Here is a 12205-nt window from a genome sequence, read left to right as displayed (position 1 = left end):
CTATTGTGGTGAAAAAAACAAACAAAACAAAATGGCTGTATATGTGCATTAATAAATTTTAAAACAGCCAAGGGAATAATATAATGTCTGTGTTACATTGATGATGCTGAGCATCGCATGTCATGGTGATACTTTTTGCTTCTGCTGTGACTTGTCAGAAGGATCTACAATGCTGTGTTGAGAGAGGCCTGCGATCACATGAAGAATGGAAGAGACAGTCTGATAAGCAGACTTGTGCCTCCAGGAACAACAGCAGTGCCTTCCGGTTGTGCAGTATCTCCAGTCAATGGAGCCATGGGGTGAGAACATTCAGAACATTTCATGTTAACTTAGGAGAGGCTAGGAAAGGGAGAGACTCTAAGGTACAGGCCTGGTTTAGTCAAAACCAAGGAACCGTGCATTATTCAGAACTCAGAAGAAAAAAGGAGTACTTGAAAGCAGCTCTGCTAAGCAAGCACTGACGCCACTGTTCTGCAACTGGCTTCTACTAAGTGGGAAAACTATGGGTTTCTAAGGCAAAGGCAATAAAGTGGAGTAGGGATCTGCCTGGAACAGGGAGTGTACTCTGACCTCTGGGAGAGGGTTTTGCCTGCTCAGGAAGCCTCGCCACATCCTATGTGTACACTGGATGAGTAATATTTATTGTAGAATCACGTGACGGAACAAAGGTTGTCCCTGGTCACCTGGGTCTGTCACCACAATTGCTGATGTATTGCTGGCCACATTCGGGAACTTCAGGGTCACCTACTAATGCTGTTTTGTAAATACAGCTCAGAATACCTGGGTGTGTGTCAGGACAGCTTATCAAGCCTATGGCAAGCTCTCCCTGACTCTCAGTCGCAAAAGAATTCTTCCAACACTTTTCCTTGCCATCATGGCTGAGCTTTGATTGGCTGTGAGTGATGTCAATACCTTGTTTATTTTTCTGTGCAGGAAGGGATCTGATCTGATGGTGATGTGTGTCCCCACATTTCGTTGGGTCATAGGAGGGCCTCTACACAGGTCTTGAGCCATGATGTGCTCATTTACTATGAGCCTATGATGTGGTAACTCAATGAAGGACATACCAACTGTGTGTCCTTTGTTATTTACAACTATTGGAAATTTCTGTTTACCTTGGGTGCTTCCTCTTGGACAATCTTTATAAGTTTAGTATTTGGGCCCTTCTGTTAATAAGCTGTGTCTTCTTTCCACAAACACGGGATAGTCAGCTAGGCCCAATTTTGAAGAGAGATTTACAGATAGATTTCCACCTTGACAAAGTTTTAAGATAAGTGGGCGTTGTTTATAATTGAGAGTTGAATTGCCAGGTCTTGGCAGCTCATTTCCACAAAACAGAAACTGCCTGGAAAGGAGGGTTTCGACTGAGTGGTTTTAGAAAAATATTAACATATTTTTATTTATTTTTAAAATATGATATCATCTTGCTCTATGCAAGAGCTATTACAGAAATTTTGATTACTAGGTCAAAATAAGAACAATAATATGTTCACAATTACTTTTATTATAATTTGGAAATAATTGAAAAGTTATGAACTCCAATTTCATAAAAATTGTACTTAAGAATCCAAGGATGTGCAGAAATGTGGCCAAATCCTACTCTCCAGTTCTCCAGGTCTTCCCTGGACAACTAACAAGATGATGATGGACCAGCCCATCCCCAAAGCAAGAAGGATCTTCAACTGCAAGCAAAACACTGCCATTCCTCTGCTCCACGATATCTCTGTCTACGTCCCTTCTCAGCCTGGAGCATCAGAGCAGACATCATCCCAAATCCTCACGATCGGGAATGAATAAAAATAAGGGGCGAGTGTAACCACTGATTAAAGCAGATTTATTGTTACTGTAGCTATTATTTTGTGTTAAGTGAGTAACTTGTACCATTGATAAAAAATAAATTTTAAAAGATTCTAAAAAAGAACTCAAGGGGCATCCTGGGGCAACATTCAGCTTTTGGACATTTGATGCTTTCATGTCCTCATTAATCTATCCACATGATAGACCTAATCAATATTTTCTGATGCTGATAAGGGACAATTTATGTGATTTTAGCATACTCACTAGCACTTTCATATTAAAATATCCCTCAAAGTTAATTCTTGTTTCATTGAGAACTCTGCTTGGCTCCATGGGATTTAATGACATTGCATTATTCTTTCAGGGCATTCAGTGAAACCTACTCACTTGAAACTGCTTTCCTGGGCAAAATTCAAAATGCTATGCATTTATTATACCACATTCATTTTCTAAAAGATAAATTTACATTATATAAATAAACATAAATTGTGGTTCTCATAAGATACATTTGTCTAGAACCTATTAAACTTCTTTAGATAAATATTTGTAGGTATTAACCTCAAATTCCCTAAACTGTCCAAACCTAAGAGATAAAATTTATTTAATATTAAGAAATTCTGTAAGGGATTATAAATCACTAATCTGTACCATACTTTGTAGGACCACAGCTTCGATAAGACCATGAAGATTTAGGAATAATCTATGCTCTACAATATCCACCTTGTCTTAGACAATTCCTGTGATGGAGAACTCACTTTGTTTTCTATAAAAGCTTTTCATAGAAAATTTAGCTGGTTGACTTTAAGTAATAGCCTCAATCTAGCTGGGTCTTATTTTTTCACTTGTACAGGGTTTCAACATATTTTTTTTTTCGTTCCTACTATGTGTTTGGCAACCCTAAACCAAGGCAGGGTATAAATAAACAGATCTATGAAATGAAAATACACGGTGCACAACTGTTTAGGCTATGAGCATATAATGTTGTACAAGACGGTAGTCTAAAGGAAGGTTCTGGGACATAAACAGCTATTAGGACCATATTGTGAATGATTTAATAAGTTACAAAGAATTTTGGGAATACTGAAGAGGCACTTATTTGCTCTTTTGGCAGCTCCCACCCACCCATGTTCAAGGTGCTGATTTCCTATAAAAACTGGCCCCAGGCTGTACTCTTGGGATTAGGACTCCCCTGTAGGTGTCTCTCACTCACTCCTCCAGAGTCCCCTAGACTATAAACTCCTGTGAAGGCAGGGATGCCATCTATTTTGTCTGTGCTTTTATTTATATCACCTAACCCAAAGCCTGGCATATGAAGATCCCCAATAAGTATCTTTTGAATAAATAAGTAAACCATATTCAGAATCTAAAGGGAGCTGTGAACGGGAGTTAAATAAAGTAATGACACGATCTTTCCTTGCCTTATGACTGAATCCAGAAATACAACGCTGGCAGCAGTGGGGGCGTAGATTAAAGGGGACTTGCAATAGGGAGATCATGTAGGAGGGGATTGCAATAATTAAAGTGAGGCGTGATGAGGGGGTGAAAGAGGGGGATCCTGAAGACATTGGGTGAGTGCCTAGATGATTGACTTGTATGGGGGATGAGGAAAAGGAAAGAGTTGAAGCTCGCTTCCTGAGTTCTGGCTTTAGGCACATGGGAGGAGGAGCAGCTTCAGTGGACAGACTCTGAGTTCAACTTTGGACATATCACATTGAAGGTGCCTGTGGACAGTTTATGGACAGATGACCGCTGGGCACCCATCAGGCCAGGTCAGGGGCTGACATTATGGACATTGCTGTTGACTCCCCAGCACCTATTCTACTCCTCTTCTGATGTAACTTCAGAGATTGACCTCATCTGAAAGACAGGCTGGACTGATCTAAAAGTAACCCTACTTGCCCGTAATTGACTCAGGAATGCCTATGGGATTCAATTCCCACCACTGGCGGCAAGCAGATGTTTGCAGGAGGCTTCTGGGGAAGGAGCGGGAAGCCAGCCTTTCCCAGTGGATTTGCTTGAGGAAGCATTTAGCCCTGAATGCTCCTGACAGCCTTACAATAGCCACACAGGTATCCAGCTGTAGGAAGAGTCCAAAACTGTGGATGGCAGAACCAAGAGATATCAAGGAGAACTTGCTTCCTTGATGGCATTGCTGAACTTTGTGAAAGCTTATACCTCTGAACTGCCTCTGATTTGACCATTTCTCTATTTGTTATGATCATTTGGTGGAGATCTTATTACTGACAGTGGAAAGCATCCTAATTGAAACAGTTGAAGCTCTGTAATTGGGGGTCCTCAGTCAATGGGTAACAGCTAAACTCAAGGAATTTAAAGAGATTACCTGGAAAAAGTAAGGTTGAGAATGGAGTTCTGGGCACCTTAGCTTTACAGCTGCACCCGCGTCTGAATTCTAGCCTAACACTCAAGATTTTTAGTCAGATTCAATCTCCCTGAGTGTATCCTTCAACAAATAGCTGTAAAACTCTGAAAATTCTACAAGTTACTTGGCCTTTCTGTGTTTCAACATTCTCAACGGTGCATCAGGTGCACTTAGTCTACTTACCTAAGTGGGCAAATTCAGATTTTGTGGGCCTGGGAGTTTATAGAGTTTTGGAAGGCCCTCTTAATGACTGGTACCAAGCCTTGGAGGGAACCTGTCTTTGCCAGGCTGCTAAGGCACATACCACAGACCGCAAGCATTTATGATCTCATGGTTTCGGAGGTCAGAAGTCAAAATTCAAGGCATCAGCAAGGCCATGCTTTCTCCCCAAAATCTGTAGCATTCCAGTGCTGGCTTGCTGCAATCCTTGGGGTTCCTTGGCTTGCATCTCAGCTTCCTGTCACAGGGTGATCTCTTTCTCTTTGTGTCTGCTCTTCCAATTTCCCTTGACTTCCAGCTTCTCCTGGCCACCTTCCCTAACTTCTGGCTTCTGGTTTCTTCTCTCTAAGGTCTCCAAGAATGTGGGTTAAGACCCACCCCATTCAGTTGGCCACACCATAATTCATCCTCAGAAGATCCTATTTACAAATGGTTTCACACCCACAGAAATGTGGATTAAGATTAAGAACGTGTCTTTTGAGGGGGTACATACTTCAATCTACCACAGGTGCAATGCCACTGAGGGACCCTAAAGACTCAAGATAAATCTTCCTTTGTTTAACTATAGATATAGTGTGTGGAATAAGTGAGATAAAGCATGTAGCATGTTTGGCTCACAGTACTAGTTCCGTGAAGTTTAGCCAGGATGATTATGAATAATTTAATATATAATTTATATCTAGTCTGTGGAGATGTACCAATGTATGTGCTTATTGAGGTTTTACATTGGTAGCTCTAACTCTGCCCCTTACTTCGGAGCAGAGCATTCTTCTTACCTCTTTTTTCCTCACTTCTACCTGCTAGGGACACGTTTTCCTTATGTACAGTGAGCACAGGGTCTTGGGCCAACCATACATCTAGGGGTACACCAAAACTGTTTTTTTGGTTTTTTTTTTAGATTTATTTTTATTTATTTAATTCCCCTCCCCTCCCCCGGTTGTCTGTTTTCTGTGTCTTTTTGCTGCGTCTTGTTTCTCTGTCCGCTTCTGTTGTCAGCCGCACGGGAAGTGTGGGCGGCGCCATTCCTGGGCAGGCTGCTCCCTCCTTCACGCTGGGCGGCTCTTCTTATGGGGTGCACTCCTTGCGCGTGGGGCTCCCCTACGCGGGGGACACCCCTGCATGGCACGGCACTCCTTGCGCGCATCAGCACTGCGCATGGGCCAGCTCCACACGGGTCAAGGAGGCCTGGGGTTTGAACCGTGGACCTCCCATGTGGTAGACGGATGCCCTAACCACTGGGCCAAAGTCCGTTTCCCCAAAACTGTTTTAATTTAGTTTAAAATCTCAAGGAAAGAAATGAATGTTTAGGTTTTAACATAAAATATAAATATCAGGAAGCGGATGTGGCTCCAGTGATAGAGCTTCCGCCTACCATATGGGAGGACCTAGGTTTGCGCCCTGGGGCATCCTGGTGAAAAAGAAGAGAAAGTGTTCCCGTGCAATGAGCCGGTGCCTGCACGAGGGCCCATGTGGTGAGTCAGTGTCTGCGCAAGTGAGCCATGCAGCAAGATGATGACGTACCAAAAGAGAGACAAGGGGAGAAGGTGAAGCAGAGCGGAGACCAGGAATTGAGGTGGCACAATGGACAGGGAAACTCTCTCCACATCAGAGGTCTCCAGGATTGAATCTCGGTGAATCCTAGAGGAGAGGAAATGAGAAGAGAAGACAACACAGACAGCAAAAACAGCAGGGCAGGAGGAGGGGGTGAAGGAAAAAAAAAAAAAAAAAAAAAAAAATATATATATATATATATAAATATCTTCATCTTCATTCCAATGCAGTAAATCTAATTTTCAACACTTTTTTTATGGAGGAAGAGGCCTACACAGGCAAAAGTCCCTGGGGCTATGGAAGTAAGAATGCACCCCTGCCATCTGCTTCTCCCCCTTCCGTTGCTTATTTCCCCGCCCTCTTCCCATTCTTTCTCCGTCTTCACCTCTTCCTTGCCCCTTCCCTACCCCATATCATTTTATTTTCTATCATTCTCCTATCTCTGGCATTTTCACGTCTATAGCCATAGGACTCTTTCACGTCAAATGAAAAACTAAAATAAATACCCACGTGTTCCCTGTGTTAGCTTTTTTTTTCTTCCTGTCTCAGCTTTTGAATTCCTCAGGTTATCAGCTTTCAGAGTGACGGCCCCTAATCCCTTTGGAAGACTGGGAATAGGGAGACTGAGACGCACCCTCTGAAACTGCATCCTCCCGAGAGCAGGACTCCTGACGAGGAGCGTCCGTGCTCTGCATTTTCCAGAATGGAGCACAGTGAAGAGGAGCGACATGAACTAGGGTTTTAGCACCTTAGAGGCTTATTGCATGGCGACAGCTCATGCTGAAAGAGAAGGGGTTTGTTTTTGATCCAATTCTGAGTGTCATGTATTTATTAATTTTGGGACTCAAGCCAAGTTACTTTGGCAGTGAGATGCAATCTGTTATTTGTAGGTCATGTCAGGTAGGGGGGCTAGCTATTATTTTAGGACAGTAAGAAGGTAAGCTCAGCTGATTTTAGATGATCAAGTTTCCTGTTATGAACCTTCCTTAAAAAGCTAATTTTGAAATGCTTTCATTTATAGTTTATGCTTACGGAGACCTTAATGTTGGAAGCATTCCTTAGTTCAAGAGAATTTCATGCATGGGTAATCTTCAAGTTTTATTGTTTTCCAGCTTACTCGCCTGACTTAGGATCCCTACTGCTTCTCATATTTCACAAATAAATGAGTTAAAGAAAAAAGCTTACACACCAAAAACAAACCAGGGCTAAACGTCCACCTCCAGTAACCCCACTGTCACAAGGGAGATATACATAAGGAAAGAAAGTGGCACATTTCCTGTTTTGTGTGTGCCTTGAATTCTAATTATATCTTAAAGACATATTCAAAACAAAGACAAAAAACTGATGTACAGACCATTAAGAATGTAATCTCTAAATTCTAGCATGCAATATTACCTTGGATTCACCATATAAGTTCACATTGATTACCCAGGACGATTTCCAGATGTTTACTCTCTGTATGTAATTAAATTTTGGGAAAAATTATAACCTACTCAGCTGCTTTTTATTTTTTCTTCTGAACTCCCAATAGAGACACGAAAGAAGTATTCGCTGAGATATTTTTCATGAGAGTCATTCCTTTCATGAAGGAAACCCCTTCCTCAAAAATCTCTGATTTGCTTAATGCCACTCCTAATTTTTTTCTCTTACAGAGAAGAGAAAGCTGAGCTAAGAAATGTGATGTATTGATCATCTCAAGTCCATCATTTGGGAGGCAATTGCCACAGAATTTGTATGACAGAATAGATAATCAGTATAAGTAAATTATTGGGTCTATATTCAAAGATGTGAAAGGGAAGAGGAAAAAAAATAGTGGGCAGTAAAATGAAATCCTCAGGGAGAATCCAAGTATCAAGGTACAACAGGATATGAAAGTTGTCTTTTATGTGCTGGAAAATGAAATGATAAGTTTGTGAAAACGTGCACTGTATCAACTTGAATGTGACAGTGTAATGTACAACAGCTAGAGAAAGGAAGATGCCACATGATGAAGGGTATAGAAAATCAAGTACACAGACAATAATTCAAAGATACATAGTATGTAGAAATCATTAAAATATACTAAGGAGAGAAGGAGATGGTAAAATCATCAGACACAGGGCAATAAAGCAGAGGGGAAGCACCGAGAAATGAGGAAGGAGGCAAAATAACTTGCCAATAGAGAAAGGATAGCGAGGAAGAATGGGAGCAAGCACCGGTGCAACGGTTCTGTAATGACTTGTTTCTCATGAAAAATGCATTATCTGAGAAGTGAATGATTATCCTCCTCCCTCACACACTTTGATTTGTGGGTCTACAACGCACCAAACCCGCTGGGAGGCAGACGATGGATTCAGAGCTTCCAGAATGATCAACCAGAAGCTGCCATTCCAGACACCAAATGCAGTGTAAATAATTAAATATCAATGCCAGTCAACTAACATTTATTTAGTGTGTGTGCACTCTTAGAACAATGCATATATCAAGATTCCGACAAGTTTAGGGCCTTGGCAGAAGAGCAAAAAACTCAAATGAAGCGCAATGGTGATTTGGGAGAGGGGGACTCAAAACGGATAAATATAAGTTAACCCAGTCATTCTTAGCCTTTTTGGAAGAACAGACTTTTTTTTTTCTTTCAAATTTGATATAAGTTCAAGACTTTAACCCAGGAAAACACACATTTGTGCATACTAACAAAATTTTGCTTATGTCAAGAGGTTTATGGAGCTCCTGAACTGCATTTACGGACTCCCTGGTGTTAGATTTTAGATCTTGAATTTAGTAGGGATAATTTTTCTTAGGTTACTATTTAAATTATTTGCTGGTTCACTTCAATTACTACCTCTGAAACTATTTGAATTACTGAATTTACCTAAAAAAGTCTGGCGCAAATGTTGTCTGTCATGAAATGTGAAGCCGTCAATAAAGCAATTAACTCCTCAATCCTCCAGGGGAGTTTGATTTTGGGGGTGTTTTTTTATGTCTTCATTTATGCCTTGGTGTGTTGTAGAAAAAAATTTATAAAATTCTTTATATAAATGCATATAATAAAAGTAACAAGATAAACACTTTTTAAAATAAAATGATTGACAATGTTAATAAATGAGAAGAGTTGGTGAATGGCATTTCCAGATGTGAAAATTTAAAATATATTTGTGAAATATATACTTCATCATTTACAATCAAGCTACATCTTTTGCATTAAGTGCTGATTTAGATTAGAAACACAGAACCACAATTTACTAGTTGCTTTTTATTGCTATAGATATAAGGAGTAATTCTCATCTTATTTGTGGTTTAGCAACAAAAAGAAAATAACATCATATAAATTATACATTTAATCGTAAGAGTAACAGGAAATGAAAGATGAACCAGACGTGGGGAGAACAAAAGCCTATTCACTGTCACAGATAATTAAAGAATTAATAGGTGGATTGTCAGTTGTCTGGAGAACCTGAAATTCTGGGCAAAGAATTTCGGGTTTTATATGCTACTACAGAGAGTGATGATGCCTTTTAAATTCCTGTTCTTAGTTTATAAATTCTTTGAGAGAAAAACTGCCCTCCAGTTTTTGCATTTATTCATTTGACAAACAGTGTGGCCCTATAGGGGATCATAAGTAAAGCGATGAAGTAAAGGGCATTATAAGGGATTTTAATGTTATTTCTGATGTCATGTTTTGTCACTTTACTCTCTCCTCCTTGCCTGGAGTGTCTTGCTTGGAATATTTCTTTTAGCATTAATTACTTTATTTGTCAAACTCTTTCTCCATCAACCCAATCTTACTTGACTTTTCTTCTCTCATCTTATGTCTACCTGAGAATGTAACTCCCCCGGGGCCCCTCAGTCCAACCTTCTATAATGTCCTGTTGTAAAGCCACCTTGACCTGACTTCTAGGATCCTCTTCCAAGAAAGGCAACAGGCTGTATTGTCCTCCTGACAACTCACTCTGTCTTTCATTCTAAATGTCAAGTCGTTCTCAGAAACAACATCAAGCTTTAAGCTTTTCTGGACTAATTGCAGCCCTTCATGTACCTCATGTGAAACTCTAATCAATACCTCTTCCTTTGTGCCCTATCAGGGCTACAAATTATTTTCTGTGTAAACTGTGTCTGAACTATTCTAAACTGAATACCTGTTTTCAGCCAGTATTCTTCCCGGTCTCTTTGAGTCCGTCAGTTTTCTCCAGCTACAGTCATTCTTCCTTTACCACTTTTTCTACTGCTCAGGGACTGAAGCCCCAGGGGTCTCCCTCTGAGAAACATATGCAAATAGATAATTAATTCGTGCATTCTGTTGATGAAGATCCTCTCTAGGCTAAGATAAACTCAGAGAACTACATCTTGCATCTTTCTTGGATCCATCCTGGCTCTTGTCTACAACACTTTGGGCTTCACAGATCTTAAGGTTTTGAGATGCAACCACAGATTGTCCACCTGTAATTCCACTCTCTAGAGAAACTCCCTGACTGTGGAGGACCTGATAAGGAGGGGATGCTTCCTCAAGGAAATCAGTTCAATACAATTCAATATCTAATCTCAGTTAGTGCGTCAGGAATAAGAAAGGAGAGTCTTCCCTGCCGTTAGCAGTTACAGTAGTTTTGGATATGCTGTTACAACAACTGTCAAATCTTAGTGGCTTAAAACCAGAAAGGTAGACTTCTTACTCATGCTCTGTGTCCCTTGTGGGTCAGTACACATTACAGACATTCAAAGGCTCAGGTAGATGGGAAAACTACTATCCCAAACACTGACAGCCCCTTCCCAGAAGGGCAAGAGAGCTCTAAAGAATCTTACCTCAGTCATTCAATGCTCCAGTTAGGAAAAGACCCTTGGCACTTCCACTCACAAACCATTGGCCAGAACTAGTCACATGATCTCACGACCGCAGGGAGGCCAGGAAATGCAACCCTCCTCAGGCTTGAAAGTGAGCAGAGCAGCTCTAATGAGACCCAGTGATCCTCAGACCAGACCAGCCAATTGTGATGACTAACATTCATGAGGCACCATTTGACCTAAACTTACTTGAGGCGATTGCAATCCACATATCTAAACTTCTTTGTGTTTTAGTCAGAGGAAATTGCTTTCAACATTTTGTTCCTAATTAATCTGCAACCCTTTCAAATTGTTTGTATGTTGAGGGAAAATCCTGGTGCAGGGTCCCAGGCCTGTCACAAACTTCTTGTTCACATCATCACCTTGACACTCGGGTGCCCCTTTTTTATTTTTTAAAAATTAATTAATTACTTAACTTTAGAATTCAGAAGAACTATCTTCCTGAAATACTTTTTATCCCCATTTAAAAAAATTTTTTTAAAAAGATACTTCGATTACATAAATGTTACAGAGACTATTTAGGGGATTCCCACACCTCCCACGTTTCCCCACATTAGCAATTTCTTTCATTAGTGTGGTACATTCATTGCAATTAATAAACACATTTTGGAACACTGCCACTAAATATGGATTATAGTTTACATTGTAGTTTACACTCTCTCCCATTCGACTCTGTAGGTTATGGCCTGTATCTGTCATTCTAATGTCATTTAAGAGAATTCCCAAGTCCTGAAATGCCCCGGTGTTACACCTATTTTTCCCTCTCTCTAACTCCAGAACATCCGTGGGTCACTGCCTCCACAACACTGGTATTTCTTCCGTTGCTAGAATCATAATAAGTCTATAGTAGAATACTAGTAAGTTTATTTTAGTCCACGGTTTGTTTCCCAATCCTGAGGACTCGGTATGGTGATGCCCACTCCCCCGTTAATTGAGGGGGGTGCTTCAATCCGTATATCCAACGGATGGGACTCTCCTGCTTGCAATTGTAGACGCTCTCAGTTCCTTGGTACGTTGTTTGTCCGTCATCTCCTCCCCGTCAGTTGTCCTGGGTGAGTCCATTGAACTGGAGAGTAGGTGCTGCAACTCCCTTGAGAATCAGGGCTCAGCTGGCACATGGACGGATGGGTGCTCCTTAAGAGGCCTCCCCAGCCCCAGCCCCAGGCTCCCCCCGCCTCCCCCGCCACCCTGGGAGCTGCGTGCATGCATCACTGTTTCAGTGCAGCCATACACAAGGGCACCTCATTGTTGGAAAGGAACTGCCTTCTGCCTGCCAAGGACAAATGCAGACACACAAAGCAGTATCAAGCAAGCCTTCACATCAAAGGAAAGCTTGCCTGGGCTTGCCAAGAGCAGGGCTGCCTCTGGACCTCTCCCTTCAGTCTCGTTAGTATTCTTCAGGGCCACAGGGACTGCTGGCTGCCCTGCCAAGCTGTCTCATTT

General features: G+C 41.3%; 1 long non-coding RNA gene across 1 annotated transcript; it reads left to right on the top strand.

Annotated features, from left to right (window-relative positions):
* Positions 1–690: 690 nt before the first annotated feature.
* Positions 691–1783, top strand: LOC139438813 (uncharacterized). Its single transcript, XR_011648539.1, has 2 exons — positions 691–895; positions 1608–1783. It is a non-coding gene; the product is annotated as an uncharacterized lncRNA (long non-coding RNA).
* Positions 1784–12205: the final 10422 nt, after the last annotated feature.

The sequence above is a fragment of the Dasypus novemcinctus genome, chromosome 4 (genome assembly GCF_030445035.2).
Source record: "Dasypus novemcinctus isolate mDasNov1 chromosome 4, mDasNov1.1.hap2, whole genome shotgun sequence".
Lineage (NCBI taxonomy): Eukaryota > Metazoa > Chordata > Mammalia > Cingulata > Dasypodidae > Dasypus > Dasypus novemcinctus.
The sequence above is the reverse complement of the archived record's forward strand: the minus strand, read 5'-3'. Positions and strand labels throughout refer to the sequence as shown.